Below are 22,820 nucleotides of genomic sequence, written 5' to 3'. Positions count from 1 at the left end.
CACTGGAAGCCTTCATCAGGATTCTCATCATCTTACTTGTTAGTGTAACAAACAGTAACAAATGCCAAGGTGCTGAATTAAGGCAGCAGTATTCTGACTTTAAAAGAGGAATGTGGAGATATTGTCACATGTTGGCATTACTTATTGAAACATAAACTGTCTGGGACTTCAAATGTCTTACTTATCATAAGCATAGGGAACCAGGCACCCCGAAGAGAGTAAGTCTGTCTTTCTACTGAGCAAACAAGCATAGGCCTTCCATAGATCCCTCCTGACTCTTCTGAAATAACTGGATGGTCATAATTTACTATCGTTCAAATTGGAGAAATTTATTACATAATGTCATTTATTTTATGGTTAGTGGTAACTATGTGTGAACACAAACACATATCAAACTTCCTAATTCTCATTATCTTTCAATTTTGTACTGTTAGTTGGCAAGTTGGTAGGAAAAACTGCCTTTTTGTTTCTAGTAAGCAATATCACGGCCATGTACTTGAGAATGAACTCCCCTTTCTGAAACTAGTGTACTCTAAGCATCGGGACACAATCGATGACCGTCCCGACTTTGCTCAGGCCCAGAATTGAATGTGACCGTGTCAGTTCTGGGGAAACTCCCTCCTTCAGTTATCCGTTGCTGTGTGACAAACTACCCCCAGACTCAGTGACTTAAAACAATATCAGTGCATTATTTCTCATGCTTCTGAGGGCTTACCAGGTAGTTCTTCTGCTTAACTTGGTGCTGGATGAGATGCTGGGATGGCTAGAAGGTCCACAATTGATGTTCGCTGGGGCTGTCTGGCCAGGTCTCAGTTCTTCTCTCTTGAGACATTTCCACATGGCCCTCTTGGCTTCCTCACAGCATGGCGGCTTGGTTCAAGAAGAAGCATTCCAAGAGGCAAAAGCAGAAGCTGCAGATCCCTTAAAGCTCAGCCCCACAGGTTGCTCTATGTCACTTGCCCTGCATTCTGCTGGTCAACGAGAGTCGCAGGCCAGCCCAGGTTCAGTGTGAGAGGGGACTACACAAGGGCATGAACCCTGGGAGGCATGGTTCATGGGGAGCCATCTTTGGAGACTAGCTTCCACACTCCCACAGGAGGCCTATCCTGGCAGGCTTCCCCATCGCTCTGTCTTCTGTTCAACTCTTTCTTGTCTACATGTGGGAGCAAAAAGAGGGGAAGCTTTCTCCTCAGAGACTGTGTGCCAGGGAACGACTTTCTTTACTTCCTCTCCCCTGCCCTGTCCCCTGGGGTCCAGCTCACAGTCACCTCACAGACACAGCTGTCCTTCACAGGAGTGCTGTAAGAGAATTCCCCCCAACCCCCCACCAGCCATCCCAGCTGCAGACAATTAGTTATAATCACAAATGACTCAGGTGGTTTGTCCCAGATGTAATGACAAAATGGTGCTCCTGTCATTCCCTATCCTATCCTGTGGGACATGCCTCTGGTCTAGGCTGCATCCCTCAGAGCCATGTTTCTTAAACTGGTACCTGGACCGGTCACCTGTACCAGGACTGCCGAGGAGCTTGTCAAAAAGTGGAGGTTCCTGGGACCCCCTCCAGACCGACTGAATCCGAGCCTCTGCGGGCAGGTCCTGAGAGCCTCTCCTTTCCAAGCTCCCCTGCTGATTCTGCTGCCCACTAACGTTTGAGCGCTAATGTTCCAGGCAGACCTTTCTCTGGCTCCTGTACCCTCGGGCCAGGCCTCTAGATCCTTGGAGAGTTGAGATCTTTCTGGTCTGGGCCATGAGTTCACCCACTTTGACCTTCAGGTTCAAAATGGTGCCCAGGAACCACCTGACCATTTGCTCTGTGCTGCTGCCCAGGGCTCCTGCAGCAGCTCCCCCGCTAGATGCACTCCCCCGGGCCGACTCAACGTCTTTGCTGGCTTTCCCCTGTGTCCTCCCCCAGCCGGCCAGCCGACCTCAGCTCCACACCTGCAGTGTCTGCTGCTGGGTGTGCTGGCCGCTCAGGGGGTTGGCGTCGCGCAGTGTGTGTAGTCGTCAGCTCTGTCTTCACCGCCTCATCACGTCGGGGCTAGAAGAGCATGAGAAATCGGCTACTCCCCAGTTGTCCACCTTACAGATCAGAAGCTGATGTTCTGAGAGGTGAAGGGTCTGACCTGAGGGCACACAGCAAGCTAGTGGCCGAGCTGGGACCTGTCCTGCATTTCTAGGCCCTTCCTCCCAGCTCCCTTACCCCGTCACCTCCTATTCCAGCCAACTGCACAAGCCCCCACCTCCTGACGGTTCTGCCCACCCCTGCATCCCCGGCCTGCCCTCCTGGTCTTGTTAAGTTCAAGGGCCACTGAATTCCCTTCTCAAGAATTCAGAATCCAAAGCGATACTTACCTTGTTCTAGGGTTTTTCTATTATCATTCTTTAAACATTATTGTCCCATTAATATAGTTTTTAAGATCTTACTGTGTTCACACACCTCTGGGTCACCACAATCCGCAGCCAATTTCAGGGAATGAGCGGGGTTGGGGGAGTGGTCGTGACTTTTAGGATAGTCATAAGTAGCCCTTGTTTTGCTAATTTTCTATCTGAAAAGTAAGAATAGAAAAAAAAAATGTAAACTGTTTCTTATGGAAAACTTCAAACCTACAAAAGTTGAGAGACTCGTATAATGAAGCCGCATATGCCCGCACCCAGTCTCAGCAATTATCAACTCGTGGCCGGTCCACACCCACCCCCATTCCCCCCACCTCAGATTTTTTTGAAGCGAATTCAAGACGTGAGATCAGGGTTAGGGTTCTGAGGATGCGAGGTGAATAAAATACTCAGGTTCATCACTCTTCTGGGCATTCCTCGTTTATTATTCTCTTGAGGAATCCTTGGTTCACCCTCCAGCAGGGAACCGATTCCCCAATTCTCAGAGTTCTCTCTGCCCCATTGGTGCTGGAAGAGGCTGGCCTGCCTTGGAGAGCCAGTCCAGGGCGTCTTTTCCCCACTCCGCATTCAGTGACGTCACGTGGGTAACTTGAAATTAGCCAGGTTGGGAGCATCTCCACCAGGGAGGTTGTCAGGACCTTTCCCGTGGAGAGCCTGTTCTTAAACATTTCCCTGGAGCCGGCGGGCAGGGAGCACACTTGAGCACTTGAAGGGCTTTTCCCATTCCTCCTGGACCTGGCCCTGGCCAGAGGTGAGCAGGGATGGTGGGGCGGCTGTGCCCTCATGGGTGACATGGGAATGGCCCTTGTGAACTGGGTGGGGGTGGGGGGGGCACAGGGGGCTTGCCTCCATTTCTGTGTCACAGTCTGGGGAAAAGTCAATAGCATTGGTCCTGTCTGTGTGTAAGCTTTCGATATGTTGTTCCTCATAGATTTTTGCATCAATTTTGATTTTTAGAAAGATATTGCATTAAAATATTATTTATCAGGGGCCGGCCCGGTTGTGTAGCGGTTAAGTTCATGCGTTCCCCTTCGACAGCCTGGGGTTCATCGGTTTGGATCCTGGGCGGGGACCTACTCACGGCTCATCAGGCCATGCTGAGGCGGCATCCCACCAAGAGCAACTGGAAAGATGTAGAACTATGACACACAACTTTCTACTGGGGCTTGGGGGAGAAAAAAGGGAAAAAAAGGAGGAAGATTGGCAACAGATGTTAGCTCAGGGCCACTCTTCCTAAAAAAAATAAATTTATTGATTGTGATAAATGTGTGTTTGGTGCCCCCTTAAATTTTGTGCCCAAAGAAAGTGCTCGCTGGCCTCACCCTCATCCTGGCCCTGCTGGCTTCTCCATACCCTATCTTCTTCTAAGACCAAGCGGCAAAAAGCAGGTCTAATTTATTTTCTTTTACTTTGTAAGACAAGTTTAGGGATAAGAATACGTCTTCTGACCGTGCCCTGTTGACCAGTTTAAGATGGTCATTTAAAGAACACTGGCAGTGACGGCATGACCAGGAACACACGATGTCTTGAAGGTGCAGGCTGCGTGAGGTCGGCCTCTGTGCCCCAAAATCCCTTATATCTCACTCACGTTCTTCCTTACATCAGCCACCTCTAGACCTGAAAATGTTGCAAATAAAATTAAAAAGTAGAACAACTGAAATCTCATTACTATTTAAAATTTGAATATTAATTAAGCCTGCCTGCCTTCCTTCCTTCCTTCCCTTTTCTTGTTAACACGGGTTTCTGTGGAGGGAAATTCCTGAACACAGGCTGAAATTTGCTTTGGGCCCTCCGCTGGGCGTAAATGACACAGACACTGTTTGGAGAAATGATCACTGTGCTGGCACCTAGCAGGTGGGCACTCGATAAGCGTTTGTTGACAGAGGAATGACACTTGAGTCCCACACCGGCGCCGTGGCAGGGAGGCGCCCCAGCGCCTTGCCGGGAGCCTCTGTGGGCTGCCTGCGTGCTCTTCAGCCCCCCGCGCAGAGCATGACTCAGCCAGTTATTTCACTCAGCCAGCCTGGTGTTTACACCACTGTCTGGATGCTGTTTGGAGCTGTCCTGAGCTGCTGCTCCGCTGGGGGAGAATGACATCCAGTCAGCTGATGGCCATTGTGGCCAAAACAGCTGACGTGTGTGGCTTCTGAAGAACCCCTCACCTGCTAGTCAATCGGAGAGGAGAAGGAAAATCCTGGTGCCCTCCCTGCTCTACCTTGGAGAAGCATTTTGGCTTCCACGTGGGCGCAGCACAATAGCAGTGGGTCCTGGCTGGGCTCTGAGAGTCAGCTTGGAAGGGCGGAGCCCCGCCTAGAGATCCCTAAGAGAAGCCCCGCAAAAGACATCGTCAGGCGCAGGTTAGTGCCACAAGGAGGCAGCTTTGCTCACTCTGAATGGACTTTTACTTGGCCCCATCCAATGCTGTCATGGGCCCTCTTCAGGAATTGCGAGAGAAGATGGGAATGATGGAGTGCACACCATTGCTTTCTTAAGCAATCATCAGAATATGCATAATCACGTAAATAATGGTTTTCTAGCCAACGGAAAAAACTCTGAGTGGCAACAAGAACAACCACCACAATTACAATAGACACTGTGCTAACACTTTGCACACATTGTCTCATGTAACCCCCAGCGAGATGGGTCCGATTATTAGATCTTAGGGATGAAGAGACCAGAGCACCAAGAGTTCGAGGAGCCTGTCCAAGGTCATGCGGCCAGGGAGTGGCGTAACCGATCACGAGGGACACCCAATGGGCAACGCAGAGCTAAGACTTGGCAGGGAAGAGAAGACTAGGAGGGCAGAAAGGAGGACGGGAGAGGAGACTGGTATGTGGCTGCGCTTGAACACGGCCCGGGGGAGTGGAGGGTGTGAGGGGAAGACGAAGTGTCTGTCGCCCTTCTCCTGTCCTTCTCGTGGGCGTGGGTCTGCAGTGGAAGCCAGCTTGGGCACGGCTCTCCCTCACGCTCCCCGGGGCGATTTACATCTCGGGGAGTAAACCGAGATGGGGGACAATGCTCCATCTGAGTGACTGTGGGTCTGTGTGCATCTAAAATGCCAAGGGCATCGTCTGATGCTCTCACGGCCCCGAGAACCACGGATTCCGCGGTCAGGAGTGAATTCAAGTTGTGTATTAAATGGGGCGCGGTGGTGTCTGGTTTTATTTTTTGCCTGCACTGGTGATGGGTGTAGCGAGAGAGTTGTTGGGTTTACCTCCTGACCCTGACTGTCTCTGATCAAGCAAAAGGCTGTGAAGAACCAGGACTGCAGAGGGAGGGACGTGACTGAACCTGCCAGAGGCAAGCAGACAAACCAAACAGTCACAGTCACAACAAGATACTCGCCCTGACTGGTCAGCTGGGTCGATACAACGTTATCAAATCATCTTCAAAGTTTTCTTTGCTGATTCTTCACCTGCTTGACTCTGCTTTTGAAGATTTGAATTGGGAGATACCTAATGATCACTATCCTAAAAGCTTTTCCTTTCTTTTCTGTTTTTTTCCCCTGACACTGGCAGTGACGGCAGGACCAGGGACACACGATGTCTTGAAGGTGCCAGCTGCATGAGGTCGGCCTCTGTCCTCGCCGAAATCCCTCATATCCCACTACCGTCCTTCCTTACATCAGCCACCTTAGACCTGAAAATGTTGCAAACAAAAATAAAAAGTAGAACAACTGAAATTTTTAAAAAAGCTAAAAGTGCAATGACCGCAAATGCCCGCTGTTGACCTCGGGGCATTTCACTCCAGCAAGAGGAGGAAGTAGCTGGAGAGTCTCCCCATTGTCGCCGGGACACACTGGAACCTCACTATCGCGTTGACGGGACGTGTTCTGAGAGCATCAGCCACCGCCGTACCTGGGGGTGGGGAAAGGGGGCAGGCGGGGTGTCACAACCCGCGGAGCTGCCCAGGGGGAGGAGCTTAGGGAGGACAGCCCTCAGGGGCTCTCCCTCCCCCAGACAAAGCCTCATTTCTTTCAGTGTCTGGCTTCCACGACTTCCCTTAACCGGCCTCAGCTTCCTGGGTCTCTACCTCTTCATGCTTCTGTTTTCTCATCTGTAAAATGGGGTGATAATAGTGCCAAAAAAATGAAGTCATGCGTGTAAAATGCTTAGAACACTACTTGGCCCCCCATAGACACAAGGGTCCCACTTGTCAATGCCAGGATCATTTCTATTCCCGGGAGAGCTACTCTACCATTTCGACTACCGCTGTTCCATTTTCCCCTGCCTGCCTCCAGGTGAGTTGGCTTTTCTTTCTCTTTCTTTCCTTCTCTCTCTCTTTCTCTTTTCCCCCACAGATGAGTGTTGCCATCTGGTCTTGCTATTCTGAAGCCTCCTGGCTGTACGACTTCGGCATTCTCTAAGGAGTTATCCACATTACTTAGAAGCTTCTGGGCCACCACAGCCCTTCTTGATCCCAGTGTGGGGGCCACGGCGAGCCTTTGTCCTCAGCCCCATCGCCTCCCTCTGGCTGGTGGTCTGCATACAGGGCCCACTGTCAGGGGTGCCTGTGCTCCATCCCGGAGTTTGGAGGCAGCCAGCACTTAGAGCTTCTTGCAGAATGACTCACATCCACGAAAAACCCTCGGGCAAAAGACGTCCACTGTTGAGAAAATCCGGGTCCATCAGCCTCAGCGCATTGAGTGTCTGCGTGGAAACTCTGAAAGGCAGCCACAGGAGAGAAGGCCCCTAAGACGCTGCTTTCCCCTGGCCGTGCTGCTCTTGTCTGTCGGCTGCCTGCTCCCTCACCTTCTGCGAGTTCCTCTCTGAAACCCTAGTGACAAACGCGTACCCATCAGAGGATGTCTCGAAGCATTAGGTTACGTAGTGTGGATCTGTTTTGAAAAGCCCACCTCTTCCCCTCGAGCCAGCGTATCACCCCGATCAGAGAAAACAGCATGCATACACTGTTAAACTTTTGACCCCTGCCAGGACCAGCAGTCCCCTCCGTGTGGAGGCTTCAGAGGAGGCAAGTGCTGTGCCTGCCCTGGCCCGTCGCTGAGTCCAGGGATTCCCAGCAGTGGCCTCGTGGTCCAGATGCACCACCGGGAGGAGAATGATCACGGAGATGCAGTGTCGGTCTCCTCTAATAGACATGCCCACACAAAGGTTGCCATTTGTATAATGGGGATCGAGAATTCACTGCTACGTTAGAATTACCTGAGTGTCTGTGTAGACAATTGTGACTACCAGCCATTAAACTGAAAAGCTCATCTTTCAGGCAAATATTGGACTTTCATTGAATTTCCGCAAAACGATTCCACCAGTGGACTGATTTCTTGACTTTGGTTGTGAGCTTTGTATGAGCGTTTCCATATGCAGAGAGTGTTGCAGAATGAAAGAAAATCAAAGCCACAAGTGTCGACCAAAACAGAGCTCTGAGAAACAGACTGCGGAAACCGGGATGAACGTCATTCCAGTGTCTCTGGTGTTTCTTCAGGTCACACCACCTGGAGGGGGAAAGAGACTGAATCCTTTGCTGCATCTATCTGGGTATCTACTGCATTTTCTATACTGGCTCCTGAGGGCACAAGACTCAGCCCTTTACTTCCAGGTTGCCCCTAGTACTGTCACATGTGCCATCTGAGCAAATGCCCTGGCCTCCGTGTCCCCCACTCCGCCGTCTCCCTGAAGCAGGGAACGAGGAAACACCGGGAGGGCCTGTGCCCAGTGAGGGCTCCAGCAGCGTGCACTGGACACGTGACCCCAGTCAGCTGGCCTGGTCTCCAAACGTCTCCCGGGGATTTGAGTGAAGATAACTTGTCAGTTCAGGCTGAAAAATCTGTTGTGGAGGGAGCATTCTCATAGTTACTTCCCCTGCTCCCGCACGGAAAGAAAATCCAGTATGGAGGCCCCTGTCTCTCCAGTCTGCTGGGATAGTTTACTACCACCAGGCTGAGTCCTGGCTTCGTATTACAGGAGGAGAGGATGCACAGAGGAGCGCGGGAGAAAGGCCAGCAAGAGAGGTGAACGCTTCTCCCTGAAGTCCACCGACATGAGTCGGAGTCCCAAAAAGAAATATTGGACTCCCTGTGGGTCTGTTTGTGGCTTTGAACCATGCTTCTCGAAAGTGGCCCCAGCTGTGGCCTGAGTAGGTCACATTCAAGACCCCTCTCCTCCTTGGACTCAGATGTGCACAAATCTAAAACCGAGGCAGCCCGCTATACTCAGAACAGCACACCCTCTTAGGCAACCCCGGCCCCCGAGTAGACCTGCCACCTGAAGGGCTGTCTCTTCCCCAGGATGAGTCCCGTGCAGGCGGCTGCCCACCTGCCTGCCCACCTGCCTGCCCGCCTGGGTCTCTGTCCCCCAGTGAGCAAGCCTGGGGGTTAAGCGGTCCAGGAGTAATCGTCCAAGAAGGGCTTCCTCCAGCAGCTCCTCCTGTCCCCCCGGCTGGGTCCTGCAGCAAGGAGGAGGGGACACATCCCGGGAAGGGCAGGGTCACAAGAACTGTGTCCTGTCTCTAAGACGAATGTGATCAATCGAAGCTCAAGCCCCAGTCAATTATTCAGATCAACTTCAATTAGTCAACTACTCCAACACCAGACGGCCAACAGAGGTGTGTTTCTTTCATTTTATCGCAATTAGGCTGAATATTTCTGGCGCTTGGATTCATAGGCACACACATCGATAAAGGAACTGGTATACATGACTGACTAGGAGGGAAACTGTGGTGTTTGAAAGATGTTTCCAAGTCAATGAATGTCCTACTTTCCAGAAACAGTTAAGGACATGAAACAACACTAATCAGTGGTGATAGGGAAAAAGCAAGATTTAAACATCATATAAGCTCTGCATGTGTTCCTGTCATCTTTGTCACTTTCTTTCTCTTGCTCTCTCTCTCACTCTCTAGCTACATAACTATCTAAATATAAAAACCTATAGAAAACACACCACAATATTCACACTGGTTATTTTGTGTTGTTGGAATTGTGGGTGACTTTTGTTTCCTTATTAAAATCTTTTGCAATTTCAAATTTTTGTTAAATTGTATTTAGTTAGCCTTCACTATGTAACAAACTACTCCAACACTTAGTTGCTTAAACAAGAAAGAAGAAGTACTATTTCTCATGAGTCTGTGGGTCAGTGGGGCTGTTCATTGGGTCCAGGCCAGCTTGTTGGGTCTCTGTGGTCAGCTGACACTAAGCATTAATTTTAATATATTTCATCCTAAATGATTAAGTGCAATGCAATGGTGGGCATTTTAAGAATCACTTTTGTGGGGCGAGCCCGGTGGCTTAGTGGTTAAGTTCACATGCTCTGCTTCGGTGGCCCAAGGTTCACAGGTTCGGATCCCAGGCATGGACCTATGCGCCACTCATCAAGCCATGCTGTGGCAGGCGTCCCACATATAAAGTAGCGGAAGATGGGCACGGAGGTTAGCCCGGGGCCAATCTTCCTCAGCAAAAAGAGGAGGATTGGCAACAGATGATAGCTCAGGCAGGGATAATCATCCTTATAAAGAAAAAAAAATGACCATTGTGTTTGGATCATCTAAAAGTGATTCATGATATATTCTTATTACATTCTTACAAAACATTTGGTAGTGGCCTGGATTTATTCTTATTTTTTAATGATACTAGTCACATTGGAATCCATAAAAGATGTTTCAATGAGCTAATATTCAAAAATATTTAAGACTGTCACTGTGATATGAGAAAATGTCAAACATGGCAATATTCTCATTTGAAAACAAGGTAAGCTAAGAAGTATATATATAATTGTTTTTAACAGTTTTATTTATTTATTTATTTATTTATTTATTTATTTATTTATTTATTTATTTATTTTGTGAGGAAGATCAGCCCTGAGCTAACATCCATGCTAATCCTTCTCTTTTTACTGGGGAAGAGCAGCTCTGAGCTAACATCTATTGCCAATCGTCCTCCTTTTTTTTTTTCCCCAAAGCCCCAGTGGATAGTCTTATGCCATAGCTGCACATCCTTCTAGTTGCTGTATTGGGACGCGGCCTCAGCATGGCTGGAGAAGCAGTGCGTATGTGCGCGCCCGGGGGCCGAACCCGGGCCCCCAGTAGCAGAGCGCGCACTTAACCACTAAGCCACGAAGCCGGCCCTAAGAAATATATTTTGAATAGATTATAGATAATGTGTCTTCCTTTAAACCAGGAAAGTAAAATCATAATGAATTCTGACTTTGATATACTGAAAATATTGAAACTTAATGTGTTTTAATACATCTCCTCTTTACTTTTTCAATATTTTCACAACTACTTTCACGTTATATGAAAAGTTAGCCATTAACAATTAATCAGTGTATATACAATTGCACACTTTTTCCCTTTCGCCCAGGGATTCTATAGTCTCCTCCAGGCATGTCCTGTGTCCCCAGCTCCTTCCACGGGAAGGCCTGGATATCTCGTACATTCCTTTCACGAGTGCGCCTGTGTGTCCCTATCTCTGAACCTGTGCAGGGACTCCTCCCACAAACGCCCCTGAGTCTGGAACACACACTGTGGGCTGTGATTTCCCCCTCAGCCCCTTGAAGGCTGATCCTGCTGTAAAATAAGCCTTGTGAAAACCTGCCCTGAGAAAGTAGAGAATAAACCACGTGGGAACAGTCCAGAACATGAAGGCTCTGTGCTCACAATTTAAGGAAAACGTCTGGTGAAGTCACCCCAAAGCCCCCTCCTGAGCCAGAGGGGTGGGCAGGGGGCGTTTTCCCCCCACGGAAGCACTCTCCCATCCCATCAGGTCCTGAGGACACAAAGCTCTTGTCTCACTGAGGCTGGGCACATGGGTCCATGGGTAGAACACCCAGCGCTTCACCCCAGTCTCAGAGGCCCTGGGTCAGGAAAAGGCGAGTTTGGGCGCCCTCTGCCCCAGATCAGGGAGCAGCACAGTCTACTGTTGAGCACTGACTCTAAAGCTGAATCACAGCAATTCATAGTCAGATTTGTCAGTCCTTTAATTTTTGAATACATAGTATGAACTATGTATTCCAGGCCTTGATGAGAGTGCACTATGGTTACAGGAAGTAGGAGGTCAATCTACAAGAGTCAGTTAACATCCTTTGTGCTGGCAATGAATGAGTGGAAATTAAAATAAAAGAAAATATCATTTACAAAATGGTACAAAATCAAAATAAATAAAATCCTTAGGTAAAAATCTACTAAGGACAAAGCTGTATCCAGAAAACCATCAAAGACTGTGGAAAGCTAGCAAAGAAAACCTACCTAATTGGAGATATATTTCACTTTCATGATCAGTAGACTCATTGTTAAGATATCTGCTCTTCCCAACTTGACCTATAGAGTCAACACAATCCCAGTCAATAGCCCAATAAGATATTTTGTAGATATCTACAAAATGTTTCTAACCTTAGAATATTCTACACAACAGTGAAGAACAAAGTTGAATAAGTCATACTTGCCCATTCCCAGATTTATAAAGGTACAGAGATTGTGATCTTGGGATAAGAATATGCAAACAGATAAAGGGAAAAGGATACAGAGTCCATAGACTCAGAAACATATAGTCAACTGATGTTTGTCAAAGATCAAAGGCAAGTTGGGGCCAGCCCCGTGGCTTAGCGGTAAGGTGCTCGCGCTCTGATACTGGCAGACCGGGATTCAGATCCCGGCGGGCACCGATGCACCGCTTCTCCGGCCATGCTGAGGCCGCATCCCACATATAGCAACTAGAAGGATGTGCAACTATGACATACAACTATCTACTGGGGCTATGGGGAGAAAAAGGGAGGAAAAGAAAAGGAGGAGGATTGGCAATAGATCTTAGCTCAGGGCTGATCTTCCTCACAAAAAAATAAAAAATAAAGATCAAAGGCAAGTTGATGGAGAAAGGATAGTCTTTTAAACAAATGGTGATGGCACAACCGGGTGACCATAAGGAAAAAAGTTAACAAAGACGCAAACGTTCCACATGACTCAAAAATTCACCGAGAATGGTTCATAGATGTAAATATACTCTGCAAAACTATCAAAATTCTAGAAAAAGAAAAGGAGAAATCTACATGACTTTGGGTTTCATGATGAGCTTTTACATACAACACTGAAAGAATGAGTCTTCAAAGAAAAAGCAAGATAAGGTGGACTTGCCTAAAATTAAAATTTTCCACTTTTGAATGTCACCATTAAGAGAAGGAAGGGACCAACCCAAGACTACGAGAAATATTTGCAAGACGCATATCTAAGAAAGGACTTGTATTAAAATGTACCAAGCACCATAAATTCAACAATAAGAAAACAAACAACCCAATTAAAAAATGGGTAAAGATCCGAACAGACACTCACCAGTGAAGGTATACACATGAAATAAGCATGCAAGAAGACGCTCAACATCATTTATCATTAGAGAGAAGCAAATGCAAACAAAAATGAGAGACCATTCCAGACAGATAGACAATATCAATTCACAGCCAGGGGGCAGAACAGCATAGACTCTCTTTCATTGCTGTGGCCTATGCCTAGTGGTACAGCCACTTTGGAAGACACTTGGGCACTTTCTTACAAAGTTAAACATAATCTTAACACATGATCCATCAATCACATTCCTCGGTATTGACACAACTGTTTTGAAATATAATGTCAACAAAAAAGCCAGCACACCTATATATTGCACCTTATTCGTAATGGCTAGAAACTTAAATGAACAAAGGTAATCTTCAATAAATAAAAGGATACCCAAATGTGGTACATACAATGTAACGCTTCCCAGTGGTAAAAGTGAAAGAGCTATCAAGATATACAAAGCCATGGTGGCCGGCCCGGTGGCGTACCGGTTAAGTTCTCGGGCTGCACTTCGGCGGCCCAGGGTTACTGAGGTTCGGATCATACGGCTCGTCAAGCCACGCTGTGGCGGCGTCCCATATAAAGCAGAGGAAGATGGACACGGATGTTAGCCCAGGGCCAGTCTTCCTCAGTGGAAAGAGGAGGATTGGCAACGGATGTTAGCTCAGGGCTAATCTCCCTCACACACACACAAAAAGATATAAGCCATGGATGAATCTCAAATTCATATTTCTAATGGAAAGAAGCCAGTCTATAAAGGCTGGGTAGAGTATGATCTCATTTCTATGGCATGCTGTAAAGACAAAGCTATCAATCTGGTACACAGTTTACCAGAGCTGCCCAGGGATGGTATGGGTGGAAAGGGATGAACAGGTGAAGAATTCTGTGTCATGCTTTACTGGTGGATGCTTGCCTCTCTGCATTTGACAAAATCCCCAGATTTTTACAGTATAAGGAGTAAATCTTGACTTATACAAATTACGAAAAGTATTTAGGTCTGTGGATCCTTGGATGGAATGCAAATGTGACTAAAGAATCTAACTGTATTGCAAAAGTACGAAGCAAACTCACTGCAAGTGGTAGGGGAAATGGTGTTGACCTAAGTAACTTCGGAAATGAAGGGGATCTGTAAGACTGAAGGAAAAGGAACTGAGTAAGCAGAGGACTCTACTTGATAAAGTTCTTTCTCAAGGGATACTGGTGAACAACTGTGAGACCCCTATGTATGGAGACTGGGATTGAGGAAATCATTAAATAGTTGTCAGATGGCAGGAGACAGTTTTGTCACTATCGGAGTGGGAGGTTTCAGGTAAGTCAGGGGGGAAGACTAGAATGCTCCACGTGGTAATGCATTAGAGGTGGAAGCAGTGCTTTGAGCTGATGTTTAGCTGAATATAATAATGAAACTTTCCAATGGAAATATTTATAGTAGGCAGTTGTATACACAGGGTAAGGTCCCTATACCAACATACATTTCGGCATACTGCCACTGGGAGGGCCAGGAAGCAAGGGCACCCCAGCAGCAACCAGCACACTTAGCTTGCAGATCCACATTTTGTTTTTTTCTGTGAGGAAGATTAGCCCTGAGCTAACATCCGTGCCAATCCTCCTCTTTTTGCTGAGGAAGACCGGCCCTGAGCTAACATCTATTGCCAATCCTCCTCCTTTTTTTCCTTTTTCTCCCCAAAGCCCCAGTAGACATTCGTATGCCATAGTTGCACATCCTTCTAGTTGCTGTATGTGGGACGCCGCCTCAGCATGGCTGGAGAAGCGGTGCATCGGTGCACGCCCATCGGTGCACAACTGGGAGCCGAAGCGGGGCCGCCAGTAGCGGAGCGCCCCCACTTAACTGCTAAGCCACGGGGACCGGCCCCGCAGACCCATGTGTTTAATGTCATTCTCTCATAGAAGGAACCAGTGCTCCTTGGAGTAAAAGGCTGATTCTAGATCTGAGGCTGAAAATGTACAAGAGAATCCTGGAGAATCCTGTAGTGCTGAAAAGCAAGGAAGTGTTAATTCCGCAACTAAAACACACCTGCAGGCTAGGTCTCACACTTTCATGTCATAAGAAAAATTAAGCATTACAAAGTGAACAATACACGTATCTAGTTGCAGCCATTTCCCCTTTCACCCAGGGATGCCATTTTGCCAGTCCCCGTCAGTCTTGATTGGAAAGTTCCAATATTTTGCATATTTATTTCGCAATTGTATGTTTCTCCTCTCTCTCAACTTGTATCGGCATTCTCCCCCAGAAACAATCCTGAATACGTCACAAATAACACAGCATGCTATGATTTTGAGGCTTCAAATACCTCAGTGAAAAGATTCTTTTGTAAAATAAGTCTTCTTAAAATATGACCTGAAAAAGTAGAGCATAAACCATGTGGGAATGGCCCAGAAAATAAAGGTTCTGTGCTGAGCATTTAAGAAAAACGTTCTGGAGACCCCGCACACAGCCCCCTCCTCAGCCATCAGGGTGCAGACAGGGGCCTTGTCCTTCTGTGCAGGAGGCACCAATATGGCTACAGCGGCGCCTCCTCCATCTTCCTGAGGAAAAGAAGTTCATTCTCCGCTGAGGACTCACCTCCCCGTCCTCTGGTGAAATGCGCATGCGCCTCATGCTGCTCAGCGAGGGCAGGTTCTAGTGCCTGGTCATTGGAGGCAGCGCGGGATGTTCAGAACCCACAGTTTGGGGGTGGCCGGGCGCCCCCTTCCGGCAATGGTGCTAAATCACTCAAAACCTCAGTGCCCCAGCCTTTCTGCTGGTGGCACTGGTGATGTTCTGCTGCAGTCATGTCTCTGTGCCCAGGACATGCCTCCCTCCTTGGAGCCATGGCCTGCATGACAAGGGAGTCATCAGGCTTTGGAGTCCTTGGGAAAATGCCGCCTCCGTGCCGTGGCACAATGAACGTACTGATTTCAAGTCCCTAGAAAAGAGCCACCCGTTTCCACCATAGGATTCTCCCGTGGATCTTCTATCTGTTAGAACCACAGGACTGCAGCTCGGCTTGTGATCAGAGCCTCCTTGATAAACTACCAGGTGGACTTGATCACAATCACAGATAAGTGAAACCCAAGATGAAAGTGGAATATCTCTTGGCTCATCCTCATTTGGGAATTGTGGTCCCGAAGTCCTTCTGAGAAATCAGTAGCTCTCTGAAGCAGTGGACTACAGCTGGCATGCCTTGGAGCTTGTCAGGGAGGGAATCCCACTGTGCTTCTCTCTCATTTAGGAAGTCATCTCAAAAGCTAGTGAAATAAGGAAGAACATTGGGCTATGACTCTCTCTTTTGGATTATGTTTTTATGTACAAGAAAGTAATCTGCACTCATACCAGCTGTAAGTATCTGAAAACAAAATAATGGTAATATATTTACAATATGATACATCTTTAATATCAACAAATTACTTACAGAGAACCTGATCTTTGATTCTTAAATAAATAAACTATGTACAGGTGTCAAATTATAATGCTGTACACCTGAAACCCCTAGTAGGAAAAATAAACAAACTTATGAATCACATTTTTTATTTATCCTTTCGTGTCTTCAAGGGCTATTTGCTGTTTTTCCAGATTGTGAAATATAATTTTTCATGGAAAACTTGCTTCGGAATATTTTTTTGTTACAGACTTCTTTAAGTTGACGTTAACTGCTGTGACAGATATACATGAAAATATCAGTTGTTTGAACATTATACAAATGTATGTTTCCTTCATATAACACCTCAACACAGGCTTTCAAAGAGCAAGTGACTCTGCTTGTTGGTTTTTCTCCAATCAGAGATTCAGGGACCCAGCCACCTTCAATTTGTGGCTTTGCTGTCATCAACACTTGGCTTCAACTCTGGGTGTGTCCCGGGGTTTATTCCCCTCCGTTGTCAAGGGGAATGTATGGCACATCCTGGGGCGTGTTTTCGTGGTCTGAACCTATACATGCAAATAGCCCTTCCTCCCCCATTTCCTTGCTGAGCACTGCTTCACAGGGCCACACAGCAAAGAGCAAAGAGGCAGGGAAAGGAAATCTTATTGTGGTGCCACAGGAAAGGAGAGGATTTGGTGAATAAGACCTCTTTTGGCTTTTAAATATGTGCACAAATGCTATTTTTAGAACAAACAGCCAATTTTCTTGATTGCACACATTTCTTCACTAAAAAGTGGGACTCAAAGTCTGATTGCACAAATTAATCCCAGGGGACAAACGTACGGAAGAGGACAAGGATGTCACTCATTAAGGTTCACAGCATCATTGGCTCTTTGAAAAGGTGATTCACATTGATTGTGAAAGGGCACTTGTTTTCTGGAATATAAGGAAGAACACGATTAACAGTTGGGGTAGCAGGTGCGGGTTGATGAGCATCCATCACTCAGTCACGACCAGACATCTCAGGCATCCAGGACGGTCAGTGTCGCCATCACTCAGCAGGCAGAGAGGTGGGCGGGGAACCCGCTCCATGTGCTTTGAGCACTTCACACCGCCCTGCAGGTTATATGTCGTCCCTGACAGGGACACACAGGTGACATTCTCTACTTTCAAATAGATTAATCCTTGCAAAATGTACAAGTGGCTGACAAATATTCCTGAGAAGAAAAGGTCAATCAGGTTATTTCCAGACGTACAACCACCAGGTGAAAGAGAAAATGTCTGGAGTGATCCTTTGACTGTAAGAGGAATTCTTCTGACAGTCCCCAGTGCCTGATGAAGCAACACGTATCTGATCGGAGCTAATGAGAAGTTAGCCAAAAGTCCTGTTGCGCAGATATTTGAAATGTGTAGATATGGATTTTTCTGACCTTACCTTTAATTTAAATGTGGAATCTAAGAAGCAAAACACATAGAAACAGAATAGAATGGTGGTTGCCAGGACTGGGAGGTGGGGATAATGGGGAGATGTTGGACAAAGGGGACAAACTTTCCCTTAGAAGATGAATAAATTCTGGGATCTAATGTACGGAATGATCACGAAAGTTAACAATAGTGTATGATATGCTTGAAAGTTGCTAAGAGAGTAGATCTGAAATGTTCTCACCAAAACGAATGGTTATTATGTGAGGTGATGGGAGTGTTCACTAATCTTCGATGGTAATCACTTCACAGTATATGTGTCTATCAAACTGTCACCTCCTAATCCTTAAACTTACACAATGTTTTATGTCAATTATAACATGATAAAGCTGGGGAGAAAAGAACTTCAAGATGGCACCACAAGAGCATGAAACCAAGCACAGGGCTGTTCTCAGCAAGGGCCCTTGTGTGACAGCACAGTCACATGCCTATGAAGCCAGCCTTGGTTCTCCCTGCAAAAACCCATCTAAACCCTGAGCTCTTGTCACCGTCTCCACTGCTGACGCCCTGGCCTGAGCTCCACCGGGTGACCACTGTAGTCTCCTAACAGACCCCTGCTCTGCCTTTGTGCCTTCAGTTGACTCCCACACAACAGCCAGGGTCAGTCAGATGACATCCCTCCCACTCTTACAACCCTTCACTGGCCCTTCATTTCAGGAGAGTAAAACCAATGTCCTTGCAGTGGCTGACAAGTCTGTTCACGTCCCCCAGGAGTCTCCCCCTCGCTCACTTGGCTTCAGCAGCACTAAGTCTCAAACAGGCCACAAACAAGCCAGGCACCTTCTTCCTGTGGCGTTTTACCTGGCTCTGCCCCCGCCTGGAGTCTCGCTGGAAATGTGTGCCCACATTGGATGCTCTCTCTCATGTCTATCTTTTAGGTCATTTTCAGTCATATGTATTTATTAGGCACCAGACACTATTATAGGCACAGATGGTGGGATCCAGCATCTCTGTGATCAATATGAGGTAGAATATCATTTCATAAGTGTATTGACTATTTTGTAGATATTTTCCTCGATAAATAAATAAATAGAGAATAATAGGGAAAGAAAAAATCTCTTATACTCCCAAACAATTGATAGAAATAGTTAGATATCAAGGATATGGAGCTTAATTGGCCCTTCCTTAACTTTGGGACTAGGGTTAGGGGTAGGGTCACGGATAGGCGTAGCCATTATTCAGAATTACTATGAGGGTGCAGACATGGGTGGGTGGCCAATCCCTGAGGGCCACGCATCTGGGCAGGGCGGTCCTGCACTTCGTAGAAGCTGCCTGGAAGTCAGGGCTCAGAGGCCCAGAGGCCACGCTCTTCACTTATGCTCAGAGTTCGTCTTTCCATGGAGGCGACGAAGTTGAGAAGGAAGAACACGTGCAGCCCAGTGGTCAGGCGGGGATTCAAGGCTATAAAATACCTGCCCACTGGACCGACGTTTGAGGTGCAGCACTGGAGGGCAGTGAGAGGTAGCGGAATTCTGTTGGAACAGCTGGAAGTTTCATTTATGATACCATAACTCTACAAATTTTGAAAAAGAACACATCTCAGAATTAATGGTGGTGGTAGCTAGAAACTTATTTAGTTAAGAAGATGGTCTGTTCAGCTGAAATACTTCAAAATCAAAGCCATTTCTTGGAGCAGAGGTAGTTTTGTTCAATTCCCAGCCCCTGTCCATTTGTGCATTCATCCCTTCACTATGTAACTGAGCCTTCCCAAGATTAGCCACAGTGGCTCCTGGCCATCTGACCTTCAGATCCCATGCAGTGGGCAGATTAGCATGTGATCTCTGTGCACCCTTCCGGCTCTTTCTACCTCATTTTCTAGATTCACATAGAGACACAGATAACTTTTAGAAACTAACTGTAGCTGTATTTATGTCATAAAAAGCACACTGGCCGTCCTGAGATGTACTGTCGGGCCTCACTGCCTTATGGATTTCAGGGCTCAGTGTGTGGATAAGCATGCTCTTTGTCGATCATTATCACGCTAAACCCGTGCTCATCAGCTTTTCTCACATCCCGATCATAGGCCCCAGGGACAGGAAGTGGCAGCAGGCCATCAGGTACCAGTGCCTAAATCAGTCAGCAGGTAAATTCTCCTGTTTGAATCTCCACTGGGCTTGGACACCAGGACACAAGTACCCTCAGGCTCCCCTGGGCTCCCTGAGATGTTTCAGGCTCCCCCTCCCTGCCCCCTCCCTCCACACTCCATGCCCTGGGAGCCCTTCTATCCAGGAGATCAGGAGGCTTAGCCCCATCAGCCTGCCTGTGGGACCCCGAGGCCTTGTGTCTTTGTCCTTCTAGCTGGGTGCCTCTCTTTTTTTGCTGGAAATGAACTCTACTTCTACTAGCTGAGTCCCCCATCCCCATTTCTTTGAGAATCCACCCTCATCCCAGGCTGCAGGCCTGATGCCCTCCAAGATGGGGCTCAGTTTTGCTTAACGGGCCCCGTTGCTCACCACGTGCTCTGTGGGCCACCACTTCCTGCACCTCCAGGCTCTATGCTGTCTACTGCCACCCCTCCCGCCCCTATTACTCTGCTCTACCTTCTGCTGGGGAGCCCACCAGTTAGCCAGGACTAGTCTGTGGACATTCAGCAATGCCCTGGACTCTGTTCATCTCTGTTCCCAACACTGTAGAGACCCACCTCTGTGGGACAACCTCACATCCTTCCAGCCACCCTCAGCTCCCCAGGAGTCCTGGTCCAGCTCCTCCTTTCACACCTCACACCATCAGGAAGTTTCTTCAGCAGCCTCTGAGGAGATCAGAGACAAGCTGCCCCTCCCCCAGTCCATTGGCTCTGATTCTATCCCAGGTCCCCGCATCTCAGCTAGTTCCAGGAGGAGGTGTCTCCTGCTGCAGGCCCTGATCAACAGCCTTAGACGGGTCATTGTCGGAAAATTAAAACCAGGTCACGGGGCTTGTGAGTTTACCAAGATTCTGCAGACATGGTCAAAGAGCTGATAGAGACCTGCAAGCTCTGCCCCAAGGCCATTCCAAAATGTCTGTCCTGAGAGAAGGCCCCAGCTACCCAGCAGTTGTCCCCTGCAACGTGATGCAAAGGCACAGCCACTGTCCACGTGGATGGCAGACAGCACCAGCCACTCACGGCATGATAACGGGGCTGAGTGATGAAGTCTCAGGTCTGTTTCACTCCATTGGCAAAAAGACCAAGACTAATGAAGAGTTCTGCGGATCAGACTTTGCCCAATTCTCATTTCCACTCTCTGGTTAGGAGCACACTTGGGGGGTTGCATGTTAAGAAACACTTGGTTTGATGACAAGACAAAACTTTATGTTACTGAAGAAGGGGGTGAAGTTTCCACATCAGGACCATTGAACTGTGTGATGGTATTTTTCTCTGGAAGAAACTATGCCCTCAATCCAACAAGATTCTCATTGCTTCCTCTTTCCCAGGCCTTCTGGTGGGGGTATAGAAGGAAATTCATGACCTCAGCCTCTAATCCGGTAGGCAGAACAGGCACACACAGCTCTCTCTCTCTCATGGCCACTGGGATGAGGAACGGATCAAAACTGACCTGGGCCTTGGTCACAGAGAGGACAACAGATCCCCTCTGCGAAGGGTGGGGTCAGCTGGGTCAGCCGTCTGTCTGAGGAGACAGACACGAGGTGGGCAGGTGTTCCAGGCGGGGTCAAGAAGAGCGAAGGTGTGGCAGCAAGAGAGCCCCAGGCATGTTTGAGGAGGACAGGCCATCAGCTGTGTGGGGTGTCGGCTGTAGGGGCTCGACAGGCCATTCCAAGCAGGCCCGGATGCCCAGCTGGGAGACCTGGACATTCCTCTTTGTGCAGACGGCCCAGGACTTACCCAAATCCTTCACACTCAAGCATAATGTCTCTGGTGGCCGAGGACCTGTTCGAGTCTGACGATTCAGACACTCATGAGCCTGTGCAAGAGCTACGAGGACCCTCCAAGAGGGTGAGGGAAATCCCGTCCCCTCATGAGTCCCAGAGCCGTGGAAATGTAGCTATCATTCTTGAGACTTCACCGTAAACCCAGTCGTGTCACTAGGTGTGTTTGCCAGACTTCTCTCTTTTCACTTAATGTCCACGACTCAGCTATGTCATTCTGCTTTCAGAAACTGAGCAAACTGGGACTCACAGTGTGAGGATCCCCACAGCACCAATTTCCAGCTGTGTGACCATGGTGACATTACTCTGTCTTTCTGTGCTTCCTTTGCCTTATTTCAAAAACTGGGAAAATAACTACAATGCCCCCAAATTATTCTGAGGGAAAAATGAGTTAACACACAGAAAGTCTCTTAATCAAGCCACCCTTGCCTTCCTCCCAGCCCTCATTAGTCCAGGGTCCTGGCACTTCTCTTGCTCTTTGGAGATAAAGTATGGTGTTCCCTATAGCCAATCACATTCCTGGATGGCTGTGCCAGGTCAGGAAGGGCCTGGGCTGTGGGGAACCAGGATGGATGCTCAGCCCCCGCCTGCACCGTAAAGGCCTCCCTGGCAGAGGCCAGCCCTGCTGCGTGTCTGAGGGACACTTGCAGCCTTGAGATGGAGGGGGAGCTCAGAACTGCTAAGCAATTCCTCTGGGTCTTGCTATTAGAGGGTGTTTCCACGGGAGGATGTTCAAAACACTAGGTGGTCACCCTTGAGTTCCTCATCGTGGGGTGGGCTCTCGGGGTGAGCTCTGAGCAGTGTCTGTTTTCCACCCAGATTCTAAGCCATTGAGGATTTAGATTGGTGAGGCCGTGTCCATGCATGCCCAGAGATCATCAGTTGGGTGACATGCCCCTTATGGACCATCAGGCACCAGCCAGGGAGGGGTGCCCATGAGGTACCTGACCGAAGGCTGGGGCCCTTGAGGGAATTTCTGCCTTAAAAAGAATTAAAGAAGGAAGTGCAGGAGGCTGGAGATCCTCGTTCACAGGGAGCAGTAATGTGCATGGAACGAGGCCCAGCTGCAGCCTTGAAAGCTGCATCACAAATCCTTCCCCTGGAGAGAAAACGGGCTGGAAAAGGACTTTGGAGTCAGGGACGGGGATCCCACGAGGATTCTAGTCTAGGTAAAGGGTGCACACGGAGCCCATGGAGGGAGATTGAGGGTGGCAGGTCCTGCCTGCCCTTAGTCCATTTGCCAATGGCCTTCCCCTTGCCTTGTCCTCTCCACACGCACAGTTCCATCTTGTTACACGTTTCCCACTCTTAGAGCTGACGCCTTTTCAGAGATTGAACTGGAAAACTACAAGTTCCAAATATTTGGTCCCAAGAAACCTCAGCAAGAGAAGCAGAAAATGTTTCCTCTTCCTCCAGAGTGTAGAAAGGCAGCCACTCTCCTGGGCACAC

Source organism: Ceratotherium simum, chromosome 15 (genome assembly GCF_057802395.1).
Source record: "Ceratotherium simum simum isolate JZ-2026a chromosome 15, ASM5780239v1, whole genome shotgun sequence".
In the NCBI taxonomy this organism is placed as follows: domain Eukaryota; kingdom Metazoa; phylum Chordata; class Mammalia; order Perissodactyla; family Rhinocerotidae; genus Ceratotherium; species Ceratotherium simum.
The sequence above is the reverse complement of the archived record's forward strand: the minus strand, read 5'-3'. Positions refer to the sequence as shown.